Source organism: Pleurodeles waltl, chromosome 1_1 (genome assembly GCF_031143425.1).
Source record: "Pleurodeles waltl isolate 20211129_DDA chromosome 1_1, aPleWal1.hap1.20221129, whole genome shotgun sequence".
NCBI lineage: Eukaryota > Metazoa > Chordata > Amphibia > Caudata > Salamandridae > Pleurodeles > Pleurodeles waltl.
Window position 1 is genome coordinate 409,824,762 of NC_090436.1, and position 24,010 is coordinate 409,848,771.

Here is a 24,010-nt window from a genome sequence, read left to right on the forward strand (position 1 = left end):
CAAAAAGAATTTCAGTGTCTGCCTAGCAGACACTGAGATTCGCGACGGGTGCAACTGCACCCGTCGCACCTTCCCACTCCGCCGGCTCAATTGTGAGCCGGCGTCCTCGTGGGAAGGGTGTTTCCCGCTGGGCTGGCGGGCGGACTTTCGGCGGTCGCCCGCCAGCCCAGTGGGAAAGCCAGAATGACCGCCGCGGTCTTTCGGCGGGAACCGCGTGGCGGGCGGCGACCGCCATCCGCCGCGGTCAGAATCACCCCCTTATATGTTGCAGCATTGTGACAATGAACTATAACTCACTGCAGCCCAGGACGTCTTGGCAAGTCTGGTGCAACTTTGGCTATCTTGGATATCTGGGTATAATGCCCCTTGTGGCCCACAAGGGACATTTGCTGGGCAAATATATGACAATGTTGTTGCAGCCAGGACCTAGGATTTCTTTGGCAAGACCCATTTGTTTTCCAACAGATTTGTACTGAAGATACTGGGGGCCTGATTCTCAAATTGTAGGTTGCTGTATGGTTTACAGTACATTCTACAAAATGCAGTTCACAGACTACATGAAGAGTTTTACGATTCTGCATTCCTTATAGTTATGTGTGTGGAGTTCTTCACCCAGGCAATGGAGTCTCGGGGTGCGGAGAACTCTACACGCATACATATAGGGATTGCGGAGTCATAAAAAAACTGCCCGCAGGTTTGAATTTCGACAAACTAGTAACCATATTACAAAGTATAAGTTTACCTTTAAGTATCAGTCCCTTAGGATACAAAGAAGTATTTCAGAAATTTGTGTTGTTGAATTACTTTTTTGACATTTCAATGCTTGGGGTTGTTATATTTACTAAAGGTTATCTAGTGATGGAACAAGAAATATTCTTAGCTTGGACTATGTTGCTCATGCTATGTATGAATATAAAAGTATAAAGTATTTGAGTTCTTGTATGCACGCACAAATTGCAACAATAGAATATTACCACTGTTGGTTCTCTTCCATTTCTACAAAAGTCAAGTAGAAAATAAAACTTCCCTTCTACAAAGAGTGCATCGCGACGAAGCTTGAGATAGTATAAAGAAAAATGTTAGAGGCCGTACATTTCAGACACTTAGGACCATATTTATACTTTTTTAGCACCTCGTTTGCATAATTTTTTGACGCACAAGCAGCGAAAACTTGTAGAATACAATTGTATTTTGAAAGTTTGTGCCGTTTTTGCATCAAAAAGTGGTGCGAATGCAGCACTAAAAAGTATAAATATGGGCCTTAGGCCCAAATTTATACTGTTTTTGCGCTGCATTTGCATCTTTTTTTGCGCAAAAGCAGCGCAAACGTACAAAATACAATTGTATTTTGTAAGTTTGTGCCGCTTTTGCGTCAAAAAGTAGCACAAATGCGGTGCTAAAAAAGTATAAATATGGGCCTAAATCTTTGTATGTTTCGTTTTCAGGGATTATAAATTCCACATCAAAGCACATAACGTTTGCTACACTGCAATATTGCTAAGGCATGGCCAGTCACTATTACAAGCACTAAATCTTCTAGGATAAATTACATGAGATATCTTTTTGCCTACTAGATATCTATTACATCCTGCAGACATCCTTAATCAAGAGAAGTGATGGGTCAGAGTGGTGTAGTTCAGTATCTCTGTTTTCTCTCTTGTTCTATTTCCCTGTCCCGGTTTCTACCACAGGCCCTCATATGCTTGTGTATGTGATCATTGGTGGATGCGACTTTATCCCCTTGTGTTGCTATCACAAGAGTAGTACTTCTTGATATACTGTCTAGGCTACACTGTCACTCAACCGGAGTGCAGGGTATGGGCACTACTGTGTCCTGGATCTTGGAGATTATAATTAAATTACAAGAGGACGTCAGTTTAGTGAAATCAGAGAATGAGGAAAGAATGTATATATAACTGGTGTGTGCTCGTGTTGTGGAAGATCAGGTTGGTTTGTTAAACCTTTTCGAAGTCAACCTAGTATCATTAAGAGAAAACTGTAAGTGATGTTGCTTATGGAAAGGGAACAGATGGAAAAAAGATTTCTGAATAATGAAATCAGCTTCTCTGTCGAGTGACTAATGAAAGTTAGTTCCTAGATGCAATGGTATTATAATGTCCATGAAGACATTTTTTCTATGTGGCCTTAAATGTTGCTTTCATGGCTTTTATATTCTTCAGCTTTTGGAAATTATAAGGATATCAAGCTTCCTCAAGCTTATAAAATCTAGTAACCAAGAAAATGATTCATGAGGATTCAAAGGCAGACATGCTGAGTTTCATTTGCATATGATTACTTTGGTCTGTTTTGGCAATTAACATGAGAAAATGTCTTTTGATTTGATGGATACGCCTTCGTTTATGGTAAATTTGGGAATGTACTAATTGATCTCGCATCTGCCTTCGACTGATTATCCTACGAGAACAGTTGAAATTAATTCAACTACGTGTATGATTTCCTGCCAATCTATAAAGAGAGGTCCTTCTAAAATGCTTGGTTGTTTACCAACTAGTAGGTGTATTATCTATTCACCACATTGCACAGAGGGATTTAGTGACGTTTTGATGAGAATAAGGCAGATATGTTACTTCCACACAGAGGCTGTGATTGCAAGATCGATTTGAAACAAGGGGCAGAAATCCCTTGTAGTCAAGCATATGCACTGATTGACTCAGAGACAGAATCATTGTTTGCCTTTAATAGATGTTCTTTTAGTACAGAAATGCAAAGATATTCACTAAGTTCGATTAAAAAAAAAACAGTAGTGAATCAATCTGATATTGAAACTCATAGTAGCAAAAATAAAAATAAAGAAAAAACATTACAAATACTATTTATGGTATTAAATATATTCTCTAATAATTCAGAGATCACATACTCATTAATAGTTTATCCTTCAAGCTGCTCTTTAAGTTGATCATGAAGTTTGTTAAATCATTTATACATTACATGCATCCTATCGTGAATCTCATTTGGTACCCATGTCTTTTTCAACATCCACATCCATTCTGCACGAGGGTATCTCCTGATCTCACTTTTTGTGCTATTAGAAAATTATCGAATTAGATGTTAAATACAGAGCCATGTCCAATGTATCTCTTATACAAGGATCTCGTCGTCTGCCCATCATAGCTAAGAATGAATCTGAGGCAAAAAAAGTCTTCACTTTCTCTCTCATTCATGTCATTTTATACTCTCTAGCTATGGGGCTTATCATCCAGACAGGGTCTGAGGGGATAATGAATGGAATACGACATTCCCTCCTAAGTTTGGGTTGTTCAAACACCAAGTTATGCCTTCTAGGTTCTGCTGCGTATTAATGAGGCACTGAAGGGAGTTTTAGATGTGTTCATTTAGATGATATTTTGATCTACTTGGACACCTTGGTAACTTACATATCACATGATAATGTAGTGTTGTAGACAACACTATCTTTTTACTCAGATGGATGAATGTTTTTATGCCATTGCTGTGATTTGTTTAGGGTACATTATTTCACCTGAGTGAATTAAGATAGATGAAAAGTGGCGGCAATTGTTCAGCGACCTACATCAGCCTCAGTTAACACTATTCAGAGTTTTTTGGGCTTTGTCATTTTTATAGGAGGTTCAATCATCAGTTTCATGAAATTATAAGACCCATAACTACATTAACATGAGCAGGAGTAGTTTTTGTTTGGCCTAAAGAAGGAAATCAGATCATGAATTTTACTTTTTGAAATAACACATTACTAGTGCCCTTATTTTGCAACACCTTAAAGTAGCATGTCATTTAATTATTGAGACAGAAGCTTCATATCACGCTATGGGTGGTGATTTATCTCACAGAAATTCAAATACTGGTAAGTTAACCCAAGTTGCTTACTCTTCCAAGTAATTCTGACCATCAGAGTTAAATTATACAAGCACTGACAAGGAACGTTTAGATAGACCATCGTTGTCGTCCGCAAAGTAAACAGAGGCAGTTCGTGCAAAAGGCGTCACCGTAGTCAATGGAGGAGTTGGTGTTTCTCGCGGTGGTACACTGTAGACGGCACCATCCATCACATCTGTAGTCATGGTGACTTGATCAAATGTTTCTAAGTTGGTCGTTGTTAGTGGAACTAATGCAAGATCATCATCCACCCTCCCCAAGCTTGGAGAGGCAACAGTGTTGGTATAGACAACTTGAAGCGGAACTTCTCCAGTAGTGAGAGGGATTCGGGAACTACTGGACGTTCCCCTTGGGCGGCTGTGTAGAATCGGCCACATGTTGTAACTTGACATTATCAATAGAAACACCTGGCAACGGGGGTAGAATAACAGTTCTGGTACCGTGTATACCCAACACGGGGACTGGTGCATGATAAGAAGGGCCAAATTCTTTTTTCACTGCGACCTTTTTACGCACAAGATCTCCAACACTGGGAATCCAGCTGGTAGGTGTTACTGGCACATCCTTAATTCCTGTGGAGGCAGCACTTTTAGAAGAGTTATCTTCACAGAACTGCTGTAATAATTACGACATAGAATGTGGGAAAATTGTGCCAGCAATGGCTGAAATCATCCTCGCTAGATGCAGTTAAGACACATCTCACTCTCCTGTCTAATGACACTGACTTACAAGATTTTTTTTCAGGCCCGAAAACGCAACGTAGGAAGCGTTTCTTGTATGAAGTATACAATGAAATATGGAAGCTTTCTCAACAAGAGGCTGCAGCCCGGTTAAGGCAGATAGATCAGGAAAATCTGAAAAAAGCATTAGCTGTTGTGGATAATGGAATTCACACCTTGTTCGACCGCATTTATACAATTAACAACATTGTTTCTTCTGCTGTAGACATTATACAATCTTATATGTCTTCTTTATATCATGGACAGAGTCAGACCAGGTCCATTATGCAGTTGGGTTGGACGCCTCAGAGATTGAAGGTGGGTCGCGTTCCGTGGCAGCACATCAGTGCCAGGGAAATATTTTTCTCTTTTAATTTGACGCGACAACAACAACTAATGGCTCAGAAGGAGGCGACTTATGTCATGCTTAATATTGAAAAGTTAGAAAGATTGCCTTTTACCGTGGCTGAGATTCCCTCAGCGGAGATCTTTAAAGAATTGAGACTTTGGGTTTGATTTAGATATTGGCAGAGGGGTTACTCCGTCACAATAGTGACAGATATCCCATCCACCAAAATCTAAATCCCACTATGTCCTATGGGGTTTAGATTTTAGTGGATGGGATATCTGCACAGTTGTGAGGGAGTAACCCCTTTGCCAATATCTAAATCAGGCCCTTCATTTGAAAGGGGCCATACATATTATTGAAGTGTACATTGATCACAGATATTTGCTGGTCCCCAAGTCAGACAGGCCTCTTACCCCTGGACAAGTCAGATGTACTTTGATTTTGTGAAAAAAATTAAGCCAGGTGCTATGAACAGTAAGGCTGATGCTCTATCACAACAAGAACAACGGGAGAGTAAAAATTAGTTGAAAGAAGTCTACCCTTAATTTTCATGACAACAGGTTTCACATGACCATACAATTGCTCTAATTTACATAAATTAATTTCTGACCAAAGTATGTGCAGAAAGTCAATCCATAGATAAAGAGAATTGGTTAAGGTTAAAAGAACATGAAAATAGACATGAAAAATATGGATTGTGGTATTATGGAGAAGCTAAATATTTAACATAAGGTTAGTTAAGACAACATGCTATGAATTGGCTCCATGATTCTAAGGTGGCTGGATATCCTGGAATACTTAAGGCTTTGGCAGAAGTATCACAATAGTTTTGGTTGCCAAGCCTATTTGCTGATGTTAATAATTATTCACAAAAAGGTTTCATTCTTCCTAAATTAAGAGCTCATATAGTAACCAAATGAATTTATTGAGACCTTTCTAGAATGCACCTTCTGAATGGACCCTGGTATAAAGTGTCAATGGATGTTATTTTAGATTTGGCCAACAGACAATGTTGCAAAGTAATTCTAGAATTAGGTCAGATTTGTTCTAATACTGTATTTGATTGCATGGTGTTCCACTGGGTCTGATTGCGAACAGAGGATCTCAATATATTTCAAACTTTCTGGTCTGCTCCACGTAAAGAACTTTATCTAGAAGTTAGTCTATCTACTAGTTACTATCCTCAGATGGACGGAGAGACGTAAAGGCTGAATCAATGTGTTGAAATGTATTTGAGATTTCAAGCACTGATATAAGAGGAACATTGGCGCAAGATAGTTTGGTAGGCACAGTACACGTAACACTCATCTGTTGGATTGTCACCTTTCTTTTGTGTGTATGGCCATCATTCCCACATATTTCCTTTGGCCCAATCTGTCTATATCAGTTCTTTCTGTGCAAAAACACTTGAGCTAGTTGGTATTCAGAAATTAACACAGAAAGCTACGGAAAAGATAAAGATAGTTATACATTTTGCGCTGACAGTAAGAGAAGTCTGGCACCTTAGTATTTTATCGGTGTGAAGTGTCGGTTACAGAAAAAACACATTGCATTTGAAAAAGTCTTTTAAATTACAATTTAAGTTTGTGGGTCCATTTGAATGAACAGATTGCGAATCCAGTACTGTACGGTTGAAGTTATCTCAGCTGATAAAAATCCACTCAGATTTTCAAGTATCCTAACTAAAAACCTGTTCTGCAAAAGCACTTCTTATTTCACATCCTCTGCCTGTCCAGTTGAATTTGAAAAATGAATATGAATATAATGAGCTATACAAAATGTTGGATACAAGAAGAACAAGTTACTTACCTTTAGCAATGGCTTATCTGGTAGATCCTTTAGTTACAGATTTCTTACCTTTAATATCCCTAACCGTCAGACTGGATCCAGAAGATTTTTGAGCAGTGTCCCTGTGCGCCGGTAGGTGGCATCATTCAGCTCTGCTTCGGTATTGTCCATGCAAAAAGAGACATGTGCTGTACCTATACAGGTGCCACCTCTATGTGCTGACACTTACTTTTGTGACTTCCACAAAAGGAACAAAGAGCTACGATGAGAACTGACCACTGGTGTGGAAAAGACTATGGTCCTGAAAAGAGTGTCCCTTACACATGAACTGAATCGCAGAGTGGGGAGGATGGGAGAATCGGTAAGGAATCTGCAGCTAGATAGAGTCTCTACCAGTAAAGGCGTTAACAAAGGTAAGTAAATTGTTCATCTGATAGAGACTTCTAGCTGCAGATTCCTTACCTTTGAATAGATACCAAAGCAACACCAGAGGTGGGTCTGTGAACCTAATTAAACCAAAAAGTCCTGCAGGACCGAACAAGCGAAATGATCGCCACAACTTACCTGGCTGTTCAGGCAGTAATTTTTGGTAAATGTGTGCAGTGATGCTCACGTCGCTGCCTGACATATGTCTAGGAGAGGAACGCCACAGGCTAGCGCAGTGGTCACAGCCTTGGCTCTGGTAAAGTAAGCCTGCAAGCCATCAGGTGGCTGTTTCTTGGCCAATGTGTAGCAGATTTTAATGCACAGGACGATCCATCGTGAGATGGTCCATTTCTACAAAGCCTTTGCTCTTTTGGTACTAACATAGCCCATGAAGAGTTGATCATCCACCCAAAACTCTTTTGTGCAGTTAAGGTAGAAAAACAATGCTCTTTTTGTGTCCAGACGGTGGAGCCTCTCCTCTTCTTTGGAGGGGCGAGGCGGAGTAAAGAAGGTACATAGGGTAATGTTCTGGCCTACATTGAAGGGAATGAAGACATTCAGAAGGAAGGAGACCAGTGTCCGGAGAACTAGCTTGCCCAAGACGAAGGAGGATAAGGAGGATGCACAGGGAGTGCCTGCAATTCGCTGACCTTCCTGGCCAAAGTAATGGCCACTAAGAAGTCATTTTTCATTGTCAAAAGCCTAGAAGAGCAATTTTGTAGAGACTCAAATGATGCACACATTAGAAAGATGAGGATCAGGTTGAGGTCCCACTGAGGCATGATAAATAGAGCAGGTAGAAACATATGCTGCAGGCCTTTAAGGAACCTAGCCACAACAGGTGACTTAAAGAGAGAGGATTGGTCCAGCAACCACAAAAATGCTGAGGTGGTAGAGAGATAATCTGTTATTGTGCCCACGGCAGAGCCCTTCTGGGCCAAAGACAGAACAAACAAGAACCTTGTCTAAAGGTGAAGAAAGGGAGGTCACTTTGTGGGAAGCACAACAAAAGACAAACTTATGCCATGATAGTTTGAGGGCTGAATAAAGTGGCTTGGAGGCTGCAACTGTCGGAGTGGGGGTGGTGGTCTAACCTGACTGCCTGTCCCATGTGGTCTATGGGACCCACACACTCGACTTGAAAAGTTTGGAAAGCCTGCTGCCCGTAATGGCTGGGAGGATATAGGCATGGTTGGTGGAGGGAGACCTGGCTTTCAGGATCACATACTTTTGGGGGAAGGTCGAAAGCTGTTCAGAGATCCTGCCAGGTGCTGCACCACCAGGGAAATGCATGCCATGTCCAGAGATGCAGAGCCACTTGACAAAGGGTCCACAACCCCACCACGCCATGTTTGTTGAAGTCCCACATGGCAGAGGTGTTGTCCATGAACACCTACACCAGCCTTCCTCTGATTGAAGGAACATAGGAATCACCAGCAGGATGCAGGAGGCCCAACAGCCTCACAGTCAGTCTCACCGAAATCCAGGATAGAGGCTAAGTCATTGTTATCACAGCCTGAACATAATGGACTCGCCGCTCAGGAGGATAGGCTCAAAACTGCACTGGGCCCAAAACAGCTCTGATGAAAGGGAACATCTGAGAGGGAGTCAAGTGTGACTTCGGCATGTTGATTGTGAACTGCAGCGACTGCAAGAGGTTGCTGTAGCTTGAATGTGGGTAACAACTTCTTAGGGCGAACTCACCTTTAACCACCAGTCATCGCTATAGGGGAAGACTGAAATCCCGGACCTCCGCAATTGAGCTGCAACCACCGCCATCACCTGGTGAACACCTGAGGGGCTCTGGTAAGGTCCAAAGGTAGCACAGCAACCAAAGTGCCCGTGGCCTACCATGAACCGCATATAGCGTCCATGGGCCAGCAGGAGGAGGATGTGGAAATATGCGTATGGCACAGTCCAGAGCTACCATCCAGTCTCCCAGATCTAGGGCAGAGAAAACGTAGGTAAACGTGAGCATTTTGAACTCCTCCTTCTTCAAGAAAAGGTTGAGACCGCACAGATCCAGGATAGGATAAAGTCCTCCGGTCCTTCTTTGACACCAGAATGTAGCAGAAATAAAAACCACAACCTACTTCTGATGCAGGCACCCTCTTTATGGCTCCCTTGGCCCAGACAGCCTGCATTTCTTGACAGAGCAAAGAGAGATGGTCCTCTATCAGACAATTGTAATTTGGTGGTAGGTGTGGTGGTGGTGTCACAAAGGCGAGGAAGTATCCAATGGTCTGATGTTACTGACAGTGGGGGAGGTGAAGGTGTATCCTGCCTCCCACTGGGTGCCCATGATGGTCTGAGGGCAGACTAAAGAAGCCTGGAGGCAGTGGCTGCCGGGGGTGGGGGTCTGACCTGACCCCCTGTCCCATGAGGTCTATGGGACCCCCGCCCTAGAAAAGGCTGGAAAGTCTGCTGACTGTTGTGGCTGGGAGGATATAGGCATAGCTGGGGACCCCTTCCGTAGCCACGAAAGGGGCAGAATGTGGATATGGTTGATGAGGGGCCATAGAAAAGCCCAAGGACCTAGCCGTAACCTGCTGTTCTTGAAGCGCTCCAGCACTAAACCTGTCTTGTCTCCAAAGAGGCGAGAGCTATCAAAGGGCATGTTTACGAAGGAAGTCTGGAAATCCCCTGAAAAATCAGATGTTCTTTGCCAGGCATAGCACCACAAGACCACCAAAAATGAAAGCGCTCTACCCAGTGAGTTGGTGTTGTCAAGTCCACATTAGATGGAGAATTTTGTAGCATCTTTACCATCTGCAAAAGCCTGAGAGTGAATGCCCTGGGCCTCCCCTAGGACCATAAGCAGCACTTGCCCAACTGAATCCCATTGTGTATGGAAATAATGACCCAAGAGGCACACGATGTTCAATGACTGCAAGTCCAGGCCGGTAGAAGAGAACATTCTCTTACCAAAAGGTAAGGGGTGATAGAGAACATGCCAGGAAGGGTGAATGCATCATGAGGATGCTTGGACCACTAAGTTCTCTGGGATGGAGTGCTGGTTAAGGTCCAGGACTTCAGCAACCCTAAGCACCACAGGAGGGAAAACCAGGTTAGTTTCAGGTGAGGTGTCAAACCTGCTGGCCTCACTCCGTTCCTCATACCAGCTGTCCTCCTCAACTGAGTCTTTTCCATAAGGGTCCATAGACCTGTCCCAAACATCTCCCTCATTCATCAAACGAGGCACTGGATGCTCTCTGAGAAGGATGTCTTCTGTTGGTGCTGGACGAGACGTCGGATGACACCCATCCGGCTCCATGCCAGATTCAGTAATGACGATGAGGACTGGCCGACTTAGGGGCGTAAGCAGCACTGGGGGCGTCAGCACACAAGTGGGTGCCAAGGAAGGTCTCGGTCCTGCGCTGGTGCCAATCTGGATCTAGCAAGGGATCTTTGGGGCCCAAATGGCACACAGGGCAACCTGCCAGTGTAGTCCCAGTAGGGGCCCCTCCCACGCCCATGGGGCCCAAAGGTGCTCCATAGAAGCAAGGCTGCCCAAAAATGATCACATGGCCTCATTAAAATTTGTTCAGCTGAGCGGAGGTTGCTCTGGCTCAGGTAAAATCGGGGAACCATGGACCAGACCCAGAGTCAGGCCCTACCACAGGGTCTGGAGTGTCAATGCTCCCTCTCCTCATCGGATGACTTCAACGGCATGGGGAAGTTGAAGAGTGTTTGGACTTTGAGTGTGACAAAGAACGTTGAGAGGCGCTCCGTGAACGGTCCTAGTATCTCCCACATGTACTGGACCTTGAGCGTCACAAGCCTGACCAATGTCAGGCCTCAGCTCCTTCCAGTGAATGGGCCACAGACCTCACATTCCTTCGAGTTGTGTCATGGCTCCAGGCGGATAGAAAACTGTAGACACCAGGGATATATATATTTTTAAATTTACTTTATATTTTTATGTATGGGGAGCGACCCCTTGGACAAGGGTCACTCCCCTGGGGGGAAAGTTGTATTTAGGCCATTTCTGCCCTCCTTGGGGGCAGATCGGTCTATTTTTGTTAGGCCTCTAGACACCATGGATTGGTGTGTGTGTATGTCCGTGTTTTGTATGAGGGGGCAGCCCCTTGGGCAAAGGTCACTCCCCAAGTGGAGGCCTGTCACTGACATTCGCCTATGGAAGGGCCCACATAGTTTGAATCCAGCCAGTTTCATGGGTGACATGCTCATTCCAGGAGATAAAATCAAAAAAATAATTGATAAAGACCAGTCAAAAAGTGGCTGGGGGGTAACTTAATCCGAATCAGCGATATCTGCATCAAAAGGAAAGAAAAGACGTCAGCTCGCCAAGGTGGCTCCTATCTAGATACCGTGCAAGTCACTTCCAGCGCACACAATGCTGACTTATCGCCACCGAGAGGTACTACTTAAAAATCTTCCAGGTCCAGTCTGACACCGCTGGATATTCAAAGGTAAGGAATCTGAGGCTAGGAGTCTCTGTCAGATTTTTACTTCACATCCTTTTCCTGTCCAACTGCATTTGAAAAAAATGAATATAATGAGGTACATAAGATTGTTGATATAAGAATTGAAAGAAAAAGATTGCAATATTTGGTGGATTGGAAGTTTAGACTTGAGGAGTGATCATGGGAATCAGCGTCCAAACTTCAATCTGTTTGCAGGGAGAACTTTATGTAAGACATCCTGACAAATGTAGTAAAACTACCAAGAATGTGGCACTGGGGGTGGGGGCACTATCAGGAAGTGGGCATGGATGCATTTCTTAACCTCTAGGGTGCCAAGGACGAGACCAGCTCGTCCTGCTATGGGACCCGGGGGGAGCGCTAGTGCTTCCCCAGATGGCCGAGCACCCCCCTCCCCTGGGGCAAGATGGAAGGGGAATCGCTTCCCCTTCCACCCCTGCCCCCCGTGGCGTCTGATGACGTCAGTGTGTTTTTGCGCGCTGACCTCCTCAGAGGCCTTCCCCCCGGCCCGGAAGTTCAGCTCAGCTTCCAGCGCCGATCAAAGGAGAAATGCAAACGCATTTCTCCTCCGATCACGCGGAGGGGGCAGAGAGGCATGAAAGGAGAGGAAATGCCTTTCCTCTCCTTTCATGTCTCTCTGAGCATTTCTGCTGCCCGATCGCGATGTGATCGGGCAGCAGAAATGCCCACTAGACATCAGGGAATTATTTTTCTTTTGGAATTTCAAAAAAGGGGATCGGTCCCTTGAGCAAGGGCCGCTCCCCAAGGGGTCAAATTATTTCTAGGCCAGGGGGCAGAAATCCACCAGACACCAGGGCAATTTTTTTTTTTTTAATGTTTGGGGAGCGACCCCTTAGGCAAGGGTCGCTCCCGGGGGTCAAATTATTACTATGCCATTTGGGGGGGGCAGAAACCACTAGACACCAGGAATTATTGGTTTTTTTTCATACTTGCGCATAAGGGGAGCGGCCCCTTGGGCAAGGGCCGCTTCCCAGGGGGGCAAATGATTTTTAGGCCTTTTCTGCCCCTTTAGAGGCAGATTGGCCTAATATAATTAGGCGGATCTGCCCCCGGAGGGGCAGAAACCTCTAGACACCAGGGATATATATATTTTTAAATTTACTTTATGTTTTTATGTATGGGGAGCGACCCCTTAGACAAGGGTCGCTCCCCTGGGGGAAAAATTTTATTTAGGCCATTTCTGCCATCCTTGGGGGCAGATCAGCCTATTTGTGTTAGGCCTCTAGACACCATGGATTGGTGTGTGTGTATGCCCGTTTTTTGTTTGAGGGGGCAGCCCCTTGGGCAAAGGTCACTCCCCATGGGGGCACATTACTGTTGGCCATAACTGCCCCCCTTGAGGGCAGATTGGCCTATTTTTGGAAGGCCCATCTGCCCCCAAGGGGGGCAGAAAGCTCACCAGAGACCAGGGAAGAGTTTTCTTTCAAAATAAATGGGGCCAAAGTTGTTCTGCCCACCAGTGGGCAGATTGGGCAATTACCCCCGATCCACACCCTGGGGGGACCGAAAGTCTACTAGATGCCAGGGAATTAAAAAAATAAAAGAAAATAGTGGGGTGGTGGTTACCAACCAGTATGGGCCTGGTTATGCCCCCATCCGAACTGAAGGGGCTAACAGTCTTTCAGCTCTCCCCCGCACACTAAAACATCTTATCCCATGGCAAGCAAGAGGACATTTGATTATTTTTGTTTTTTATTTTACATTTGGACAATGAGAGCCTGGTAACTCTCAAAATCGTCCCACTTGGAATGGTGAGGGTTGCACTTTTTTTACTTTGGGACGATGCCGTGTAGAAAAATCCACAAGACCTAGACACATCTGAAAACTAAACATCTAGTTGATTCCAGGGTGGTGTGCTTCACATGCACCCCGCACCATTTCCTTACCCACAATGCCCTGCAAACCTGCAACTTTGCTGGAAAGCATACATTTTTCCCACATTTTTGTGATGGAACCGTCCAGAATCTGTAGGAATCCACAAAATTCCTACCACCCTGCATTGTCTCATCTATACCGATAAAATTTCTGCTGCACTTGTCAGCCTAAAAATGTTTTTTTTTCAAACTGCCATTTTGGACCCACTTTGGTTCCCCCTCAATTTCTACGTGTTTTTGCCTCTTCCCTGTCACAAACACTTGTCCCACCTACACAAGTGAGGTATCATTTTTACAGTGAGACTGAGAAGAACGTTGGGTGATAAGATATTTGTCCCGGTGTGGTGATCCCACACAGAAATGTGGGAAAAATTTGATTTTTTAGCTAAATTTGAGGTTTGCTGAGGATTCTGGGTAAGAAAACATTGGGGGTTCCACGCAAGTCACACCTCCCTTGACTCCCTCGGCGGGTGTCTACTTTTCAGAAATGTCTGGGTTTGGAAGGTTTCCGTAGATGGCTGTTGAGCCCAGAACCCCCCCCCCACAAAAACAGGTAGTTTTCTATTTGATCATTTTGATGTGTCCAGATAGTGTTTTGGGTTATTTCCTGTTGCGAGCACAAGGCCTACCCACACAAGTGAGGTACCATTTTTATTGGGAGACTTGGGGAATGCTGGGTGGAAGGAACTTTGTGGCTTCTCTCAGATTCCAGAACTTTCTGTCACCGAAATGTGAGGAAAAAGTGTTTTTAAGCCAAATTTTGAAGTTTGCAAAGGATTCTGGGTAACAAAACCTGGTGAGAGCCCCACAAGTCACCCCGTCTTGGATTTCCCTAGGTCTCTAGTTTAAAAAAATGCACAGGTTTAGTAGGTTTTCCTAGGTGCGGCTGAGCTAGAGGGCAAAATCCACAGGTAAGCACTTTGCAAAAAACACCTGTGTTTTCTTTGAGAAAATGCAATGTGTCCACTTTGTGTTTTGGGGCATTTCCTGTCGCGAGCACTAGGCCTACCCACACAAGTGAGGTACCATTTTTATCGGGAGACTTGGTGGAACGCTGGGTTGAAGGAAATTTGTGGCTCCTCTCATATTCTAGAACTCTCTATCACCGAAATGTGAGGAAAAAGTGTTTTTTAGCCACATTTTGAGGTTTGTAAAGGATTCTGGGTAACAGAACCTGATGAGAGCCCCACAAGTCACCCCATCTTGGATTCCCCTAGGTGTCTAGTTAAAAAAAATGCAAAGGTCTGAAAGGTTTCCCTAGGTGCCGGCTGAGCTAGAGGCCCAAAACTACAACAAGGCACTTTGCAGAAAACACCTCTGTTTTCTTGAAGAAAATGTGATGTATCCACTTTGTGTTTTGGGGCATTTCCTATTGCGTGCACTAGGCCTACCCACACAAGTGAGCTACCATTTTTATCGGGAGACTTTGGGGAATGCTTGGTGGAAGGAAATTTGTGGCTCCTCTCAGATTCCAGAACTTTCTGTCACCGAAATGTGACGAAAAAGTGTTTTTTTAGCCAGATTTTGAGGTTTGCAAAGGATTCTGGGTAACAGAACCTGGTGAGAGCCCCACAAGTCACCCCATCTTGGATTCCCCCAGGTCTCTAGTTTTAAAAAATGCACAGATTTGGTAGGTTTCCCTAGGTGCCGGCTGAGCTAGAGGCCAAAATCCACAGGTAGGCACTTTGCAAAAAACACCTCTGTTTTCTTTAAGAAAATGTGATGTATCCACTTTGTGTTTTGGGGCATTTCCTATTGCGTGCACTAGGCCTACCCACACAAGTGAGCTACCATTTTTATCGGGAGACTTTGGGGAACGCTGGGTTGAAAGGAATTTGTGGCTCCTCTCAGATTCCAGAACTTTCTGTCACCGAAATGTGAGGAAAAAGTGTTTTTTAACCACATTTTGAGGTTTGCAAAGGATTCTGGATAACAGAACCTGGTGAGAGTCCCACAAGCCACCCCGTCTTGGATTCCCCTAGGTCTCTAGTTTTGGAAAATGCACAGGTTTGGTAGGTTTCCCTAAGTGCCGGCTGAGCTAGAGGCCAAAATCCACAGGTAAGCACTTTGCAAAAAACACCTGTGTTTTCTTTGAGAAAATGTGATGTGTCTACTTTGTGTTTGTTTTGGGGCGTTTCCTGTTTCGAGCACTAGGCCTACCCACACAAGTGAGCTACCATTTTTATCGGGAGACTTTGGGGAACGCTGGGTGGAAGGAAATTTGTGGCTCCTCTCAGATTCCAGAACTTTCTGTCACCGAAATGTGACGAAAAAGTGTTTTTTTAGCCAGATTTTGAGGTTTGCAAAGGATTCTGGGTAACAGAACCTGGTGAGAGTCCCACAAGTCACCCCATCTTGGATTCCCCCAGGTCTCTAGTTTTAAAAAAATGCACAGGTTTGGTAGGTTTCCCTAGGTGCCGGCTGAGCTAGAGGCCAAAATCCACAGGTAGGCACTTTGCAAAAAACACCTCTGTTTTCTTTAAGAAAATGTGATGTATCCACTTTGTGTTTTGGGGCATTTCCTATTGCGTGCACTAGGCCTACCCACACAAGTGAGCTACCATTTTTATCGGGAAACTTTGGGGAACGCTGGGTTGAAAGGAATTTGTGGCTCCTCTCAGATTCCAGAACTTTCTGTCACCGAAATGTGAGGAAAAAGTGTTTTTTAACCACATTTTGAGGTTTGCAAAGGATTCTGGATAACAGAACCTGGTGAGAGTCCCACAAGTCACCCCGTCTTAGATTCCCCCAGGTCTCTAGTTTTGGAAAATGCACAGGTTTGGTAGGTTTCCCTAAGTGCCGGCTGAGCTAGAGGCCAAAATCCACAGGTAAGCACTTTGCAAAAAACACCTGTGTTTTCTTTGAGAAAATGTGATGTGTCTACTTTGTGTTTTGGGGCGTTTCGAGCACTAGGCCTACCCACACAAGTGAGGTACCATTTTTATCGGGAGACTTGGGGGAACACTGGGTGGGAGGACATTTGTGGCTCCTCTCAGATTCCAGAACTTTCTGTCACCGAAATGTGAGGAAAAAGTGTTTTTTAACCACATTTTGAGGTCTGCAAAGGATTCTGGGTAACAGAACCTGGTGAGAGCCCCACAAGTCACCCTATCTTGGATTCCCCCAGGTCTCTAGTTTAAAAAAATGCACAGGTTTGTTAGGTTTCCCTAGGTGGCGGCTGAGCTAGAGGCCAAACTCCACAAGTATGCACTTTGCAAAAAAACACCTCTGTTTTCTGTGGAAAAATGTGATGAGTCCATGTTGTGTTTTTGGGCATTTCCTGTCGCGGGCACTAGGACTACCCACACAAGTGAGGTATCATTTTTATCGGGAGACTTGGGGGAACACTGGGTGGAAGGAAATCTGTGGCTCCTCTCAGATTCCAGAACTTTCTGTCACCGAAATGTGAGGAAAAAGTGTTTTTTAGCCACATTTTGAGGTTTGCAAAGGATTCTGGGCAACAGAACCTGGTGAGAGCCCCACAAGTCACCCCGTCGTGGATTCCCCTAGGCCTCCAGTTTTCAAAAATGCACAGGTTGGGTAGATTTCCCTAGGAGCGGCTGAGCTACAGGCCAAAATCCACAGGTAGGCACTTTGCAAAAAACACCTCTGTTTTCTTGGAGAAAATGTGTTGTGTCCACTCTGTGCTTTGGGGCATTTCCTGTCACGGGCACTAGGCCTACCCACACAAGTGAGGTACCATTTTTATCGGGAGAGTTGGGGGAACCCTGGGTGGAAGGAAATTTGTGGCTCCTCTCAGATTCCAGAACTTTCTGTCACCAAAATGCGAGGAAAAAGTGTTTTTTTAGCCACATTTTGAGGTTTGCAAAGGATTCTGGGAAACAGAACCTGGTGAGAGCCCCACAAGTCACCCCGTCTTGGATTCCCCTAGGTCTCTAGTTTTCAAAAATGCACAGGTTTGGTAGGTTTCCCTAGGAGCGGCAGAGGTAGAGGCCAAAATCTACAAGTAGGCACTTTGCATAAAACACCTCTGTTTTCTTTGAGAAAATGTGATGTGTCCACTTTGTGTTTTGGGGCATTTAATGTCGCGGGCACTAGGCCTACCCACACAAGTGAGGTACCATTTTCATCGGGAGACTTGGGGGAACCCTGGGTGTAAGGAAATTTGTGGCTCCTCTCAGATTCCAGAACTTTCTGTCACCAAAATGTGAGGAAAAAGTGTTTTTGTTTTGCCAGATTTTGAGGTTTGCAAAGGATTCTGAGTAACAGAACCTGGTGAGAGCCCCACAAGTCACCTCATCTTGGATTCCCCTAGGTCTCTAGTTTTCAAAAATGCACAGGTTTGGTAGATTTCCCTAGGAGCGGCTGAGCTAGAGGCCAAAATCCACAGGTAGGCACTTTGCAAAAAACACCTCTGTTTTCTTTGAGAAAATGTGATGTGTCCACTTTGTGTTTTGGGGCATTTCCTGTCACGGGCACTAGGCCTACCCACACAAGTGAGGTACCATTTGTATCGGGAGACTTGGGGGAACCCTGGGTGGAAGGAAATTTGTGGCTCCTCTCAGATTCCAGAACTTTCTGTCACCAAAATGTGAGGAAAAAAGTGTTTTTTTAGCCACATTTTGAAGTTTGCAAAGGATTCTGGGTAACAGAACCTGGTGAGAGCCACACAAGTCACCCCGTCTTGGATTCCCCTAGGTCTCTAGTTTTTAAAAATGCACAGATTTGGTAGGTTTCCCTAGGTGCCAGCTGAGCTAGAGGCCAAAATCCACAGGTAAGCACTTTGCAAAAAACACCTCTGTTTTCTTTGAGAAAATGTGAAGTGTCCACTTTGTGTTTTGGGGCATTTCCTGTCACGTGCAATAGGCCTACCCACACAAGTGAGGTACCATTTTTATTGGGAGACTTGGGGGGACCCTGGGTGGAAGGAATTTTGCGGCTCCTCTCAGATTCCAGAACTTTCTGTCACCAAAATGTGAGGAAAAAGTGTTCTGTCTGACATTTCAGACTCACTTTAAGGAGCTCCTCAGATGTTAAACAGACAGGCCCATGCCTTCTATAAATTGTGAAATGCTGTCAAGACATGAGGATGCACCCAGATCAAATCAAATCGTATAGGGACGCGTGTGCAAGTTAACACACCTTTTGGAGTTTTTTGCTTATGCAGTGTCATCCCCAATCTTTTTACCTCCTGCCTCCTATTTTTTCTGACCTGTTGCTGTTGGCTTTTGAACTTTGAGCACCTTACCACTGCTAACCAGTGCTAAAGTGCATATGCTCTCTGTGTAAAATTGTATTGTTGTTGGTTTATCCATGATTGGCATATTTGATTTACTAGTGGGACTCTGGACCAACGCCACTGCTGAATCCGGTGACTCAGCCTGCAACCGACTCAGTGATCTTTGCTGGAACGCAACGACCTTTGCAGGCCCGACACCGCTGCAGTCTTACCGAAGTCTGCGACTCAGTGGAAGTTGCCGCACCACTTCATGGCAGACGCCACTCAAAGTGCGTGGATTCAACGTTCTGCACAGACGCCGCAAACCCCGACTTCGCACATCAGCTTGTTTTCATTCTTCACCAAGGTACTGTACCTGGGGGTCTACGCGACTCCGTGTCCGGCGCCGCTGGTGTCAGATTGTTGGGAACGACTCAGTTACAATGCCTTGTTAACACCTCGAAGCATTTTGTGTTTCTAAGTTCTATTTTTGAGTTTAATCTTTAAAAATACATAACTTGACTTGTGTATGTCAGATTTTTATCGCTTTGGTCTTGTTTTGTTTAGATTAAATACTTTCTATTTTTCTAAACTGGTGTTGTGTTATTTTGTAGTGTTTTCATTAAGTTACTGTGTGTGTTGGTACAAATACCTTACACCTAGCAGTCTGAAGTTAAGCCTACTGCTCTGCCAAGCTACCAAGGGGGTCAGCAGGGGATAGCTGAGGGTGATTCTCTTTTACCCTGACTAGAGTGAGGGTCCTTGCTTGAATAGGGGATAAACTGACTGTCAACCAAAGACCCAATTTCTAACATTGCCTTAGCTATGACGGTGAAGGAAGGAGTGATGAAAATGTTCCAAAGTCCACCTTCACGGTCAACATTTGGAGAAGAATCTACACAAACACTTGCACCCCCAACGCACAGCCACCTGCTCCATCTGTACAGTCACCTACACCCCCACCAGTACAGGCACCAGAGGCCCACCTGTACAGCAAGTGATAACCTGACCTGTAAAGCCACCATCACCCCATCTGACACCTCAAATTGTATAGCCAACGGCACCTTCATCTGTACAGCCACCAGCATCCCAACCAGTGCAACAACTGGAACCCACACTGTTTAGCCACTGGTAACATGACCTGTACAGCCACTGGCACCTGATCCACCTGCACAGGCAGCTGCCACACATTCACACACACACATCACCAACTGCCCAGAGTGCACGTACACTCACAAAGACCTTCACTACCACAATTGAATAGTCATAGGGGATATCCCCCTTAAATATTGTATGTTTTTATACTCAACATTGTTTAGAAATAAACATATTAGTGTTATTCACAACCTGTACCCTGAGATGACTCAGGGCCTGATTTAGAGTTTGGCAGAGGGGGTTACTCCATCACAACTGTGACGGCTATCCCGTCCCCCATATTACAATTCCATTATAGTCTATGGAACTTGTAACACTGCAGATGGGATTTCCGTAACCCCTTGCCAAACTCTAGATCAGGGGCCCTTAAATGTTTTTTAAATGTTTTCTCTTCTTGTAGGACACATTGTTCAGTATCACTCATCATATTGAAAGCATATGCTAAATACCAACACATATCCATGTAATCACATTGAATGCTACAAACATTGTGCACAATAAAGAACAGTCAGTTCAGTTAAAAAAACGTTATTCAACAGATACAGAATAGCCATAAAAGTACAACAAATAAATAGATAAAACATTCAAAGCAGTCCCAGCCAGGATCATAGTGTCAATTGTCAAAAAAATTAAAAACAATTAAAAACGACCAAACAGCACATCAAATTACCCATATCCAAATTATGCCAAAGCTAAAAACGGAAGCTTTTCCTAGCATAAATGGCATTTAAAATATATAATGCCACCTTATAGCATACATGGGAATTGTTTACGTTTAATAGAAATTCCAGTGCAACCAAGTGTGTTCTTATATTACAGTCAATAAAAAGAGATTTGAGGTAAAAAATCCTAAGGTGTGCATAAAGTTTACAAAATAGCATAAAATGCAGGGTGCTCTGTTTACTTACCACATTACAGGGGCAGCAGTCCAACTCATTAGGACAGGTCCTCATCCTGGGGAACGCTACTAGATGATGCACTAATTCACAATCTCAGTCTTGTCAGGACAAACCGATACTGCATATTAGTGATTCTTGATAGATATTCTTCTCTACTTACTTCCAGAGAAAAGGTCAACTGTAAATTTTGTCATTTCAATGGTTTTCCTGCCATCTAGCCTATATTGCAGGAAAGTATCCTTAATAAATTTCTTTGGGAGTGCCACTTTTTCTGGGTCCAATTTATGGTTATATTGAACAGAATTAGAATAGTCAAGCCAGGGGATATTTAAAGCACTATCCAATTTTAAACAATCTAGGATAAGTTGTTTGGTAAAAATAGTTTCATCTTTGGACCAGATACTCTGCCATAGGATCAAGGGGCTCAGCTGAAACATGTCTTCCAGATTCTGGAGGCCCACCTCCTGATATACAATCCAGTTGGATGCGGAGGAAGGTAAAGATAACAGCTGTTTTAAAAAATGATATTCCTCTATTTGCAGGGAAGTACTCTTAGCATAGCCCCACACTCCAGCTCCGTAAACTACCATAGATAGAACTCTGGCCCTATAAGTATCCACCATAGGTGTTATAGGACGATTCCCCAATTTGCTGGCAAATCTAAAAATTACATATGATTTCCTTCCCAATTTATCACTACTCGAGTGGATATGATATACCCATGATCCATTACTTGTAAACAGAACACCAAAATAGCTGAACGAACTAACAGTAGTAATTTGCATAGTCTGAATATCAAAGCTCCTGCATTTCTTTGCCTTTTGTCCACTAGCGTAGTAAAGGTTTTGGATTTATTGATCACCATACTCTTAGATGTCATAAATTGCTCAAAGCCATCCATTAATTTCTGAAGTCCCACTGAGGTCCTAGAGATCAAGACTGCATCGTCTGTGTATAGTAACACATAAGGTGGGTCTGCCACATAAGGTGGGTCTGCCTGAATAGCCTGCAAGAAGTTATCCACCCCATTAATAAATAGTGAGAATAATAACGCGGTGAGGACGCGCCCTTGGCGAATGCCTCTCTCAATCTTAAAAGGGGTGGTGCATTCTCCCATTAGCCCAAAGTGGATTTTACATGCAAAGTTTTTGTATAGACGGGCCAGGAAATCAATAATATACCTTGGGGCACTCAATTCTAATAATGTAGACCACAGAAGGGCATGCTCTTCTAGATCAAAGGCACTACTGAGATCCGCGAAACAGAGATATAGTGCCCCTGTTTTAGTCTTTGTATATTTCAGCTGGTCATGATTAACACATTGTTCAATGGTCCCTAGACCTTTCCTTAAACCAAACTGTACAGGAGAGAGGATGTTAATATCCAATGCCTGTTCATTGAGTCTTGCCAGTAGAACCCTACTTAGGACTTTCATAGATGAGTCCAGCAATGATATTGGGCGATAATTTTTGGGCTATGATTTATCTCCTTTCTTATGTATAGGTACGATAATGGAGGAAGTCCAAAACATTGGAATATCCCTGGATGTTACTGTATTATACACCCTGGTCAAGATAGGTGCCCAAAGATTACTATTAGATTTTAAAACATCCACCAGTACCCCATTGGGCCTGGGGGCCTGCTCCCAGCACTAGTTATAAAAGCCAAAATAACCTAATCCATAGTAATAGTTAAATGATTAGGGTACCCATCCCCTGGCTCCTGTTGTCCGACTATATCTGCTGCCCCTCTCTTCTGCTTAAAAACCTCAGAAAATTGGTCCACCCAAGCTACGCAGGACACACTCCAAGGCTTCCCTGTATTTGCCACGCAATGACCTCATTGCCACCAGGACTCTAGGTGATGTGCGGAGAGCTATCATGAGGTACCCCCTAGCTTTAGGGCACGCATGGTCAAACCACCCTGGTTCCCTCTCAGTCTCCCTGGCTTTTGGTTGGCTTGTCAGAAGAACCTTAATATAAGAAATGACATGATTAAAGCAGTTAAGCAACTGTAGAGGTTAAATTTCGTCTTGCTAACAGTAGTTAAATTCAGAGTGACACCCACCCCCCCACAATATCCTGTAGTAGACCCTCTGGGTCAATATCTTTCCATTTCAGTCTCACGCTATTAATCCTGGATGCTTTAACCTGGTTCATGAGGGTATAAGACACGTACTTTGGGCCCAGAATATGGTGGAAGAATAATTAGATCATGGTCACCTTATGATGATTGAACAATATGGGGACTATCACATACATTATTGGCGAACAAAGACACTACGATGTGATCGATAACGGATGAGGAGTTAGTACTTCGAAAGGATGGCATCTCCTCCCCATTATATCCATGTTTACATCTCAATAACATCAAATCTTATTTGGATAGGGTGGAATTAAGAACCTCACCATACTCGTTGTGGCAAAAATGGCTGTAGCCTTCTCCCTCATGACTGATAAATCCACAGATCCTGGCAAAGAGCACGGTTGTATATTGAAGTCTTCAACCCATATTATAATAAAAGTTGAGTGAACTGGGTGTAAAAATTAGTGTAAACCCTGATCCAAATTGTGGACTACTCTGGAACGAGTAGAATCATAGATATTATTATAATAGTTGATTAGTACCACATCACTCGTACTTCTATATTTTAACCACATCAATTGAAAATTGGGAGTCTCCCAGGAGTTTTTTTTACCACTACAGGGAGTTTGTTTGAGATAAGCACCTGGAGCCCACCCTTGGCCTCCCTGATTGGGAAGCAGTGCGATGCAGAAAATGCGAGGTAAATCCTTGTATGTAAATGGGGAAAACACACCTTGCTGCTTGGATGCAGATTATATTAAGGTCATTGATAAAAATACACCACTCCTCTGCCTTGATCTTATTACGTAAACCTTGCACATTCCATGTGGCAAAATTATGACACTCACTGTTACTCTTAGTACATTAGTACATTAATTTCCCTCAGGTACCACCTCAGGCGGGCTAATAGTACATGACTTCATTTCAGATGTTTCCCCATCAGGATTATTATTACAAGCCACACTGACAACCCCATCTTGTCCCTCAATCATTGGGGAGGCACTACTACAGCCAGTAAACATTGCCTCCCCGGTAATCACCACCATAGAGGGCCCCCTCTGTCTATTCACATGGACCCAATAAGTTTGTCGATCATTATCTGATAGTGAGCACAGGACCTGGTATCTATTACTTACAGGCACTGGTAAAGTGTTGGGTGGTTCAGGTCAAGGATGCAGTGGGGGAAGCCCTGTTTGT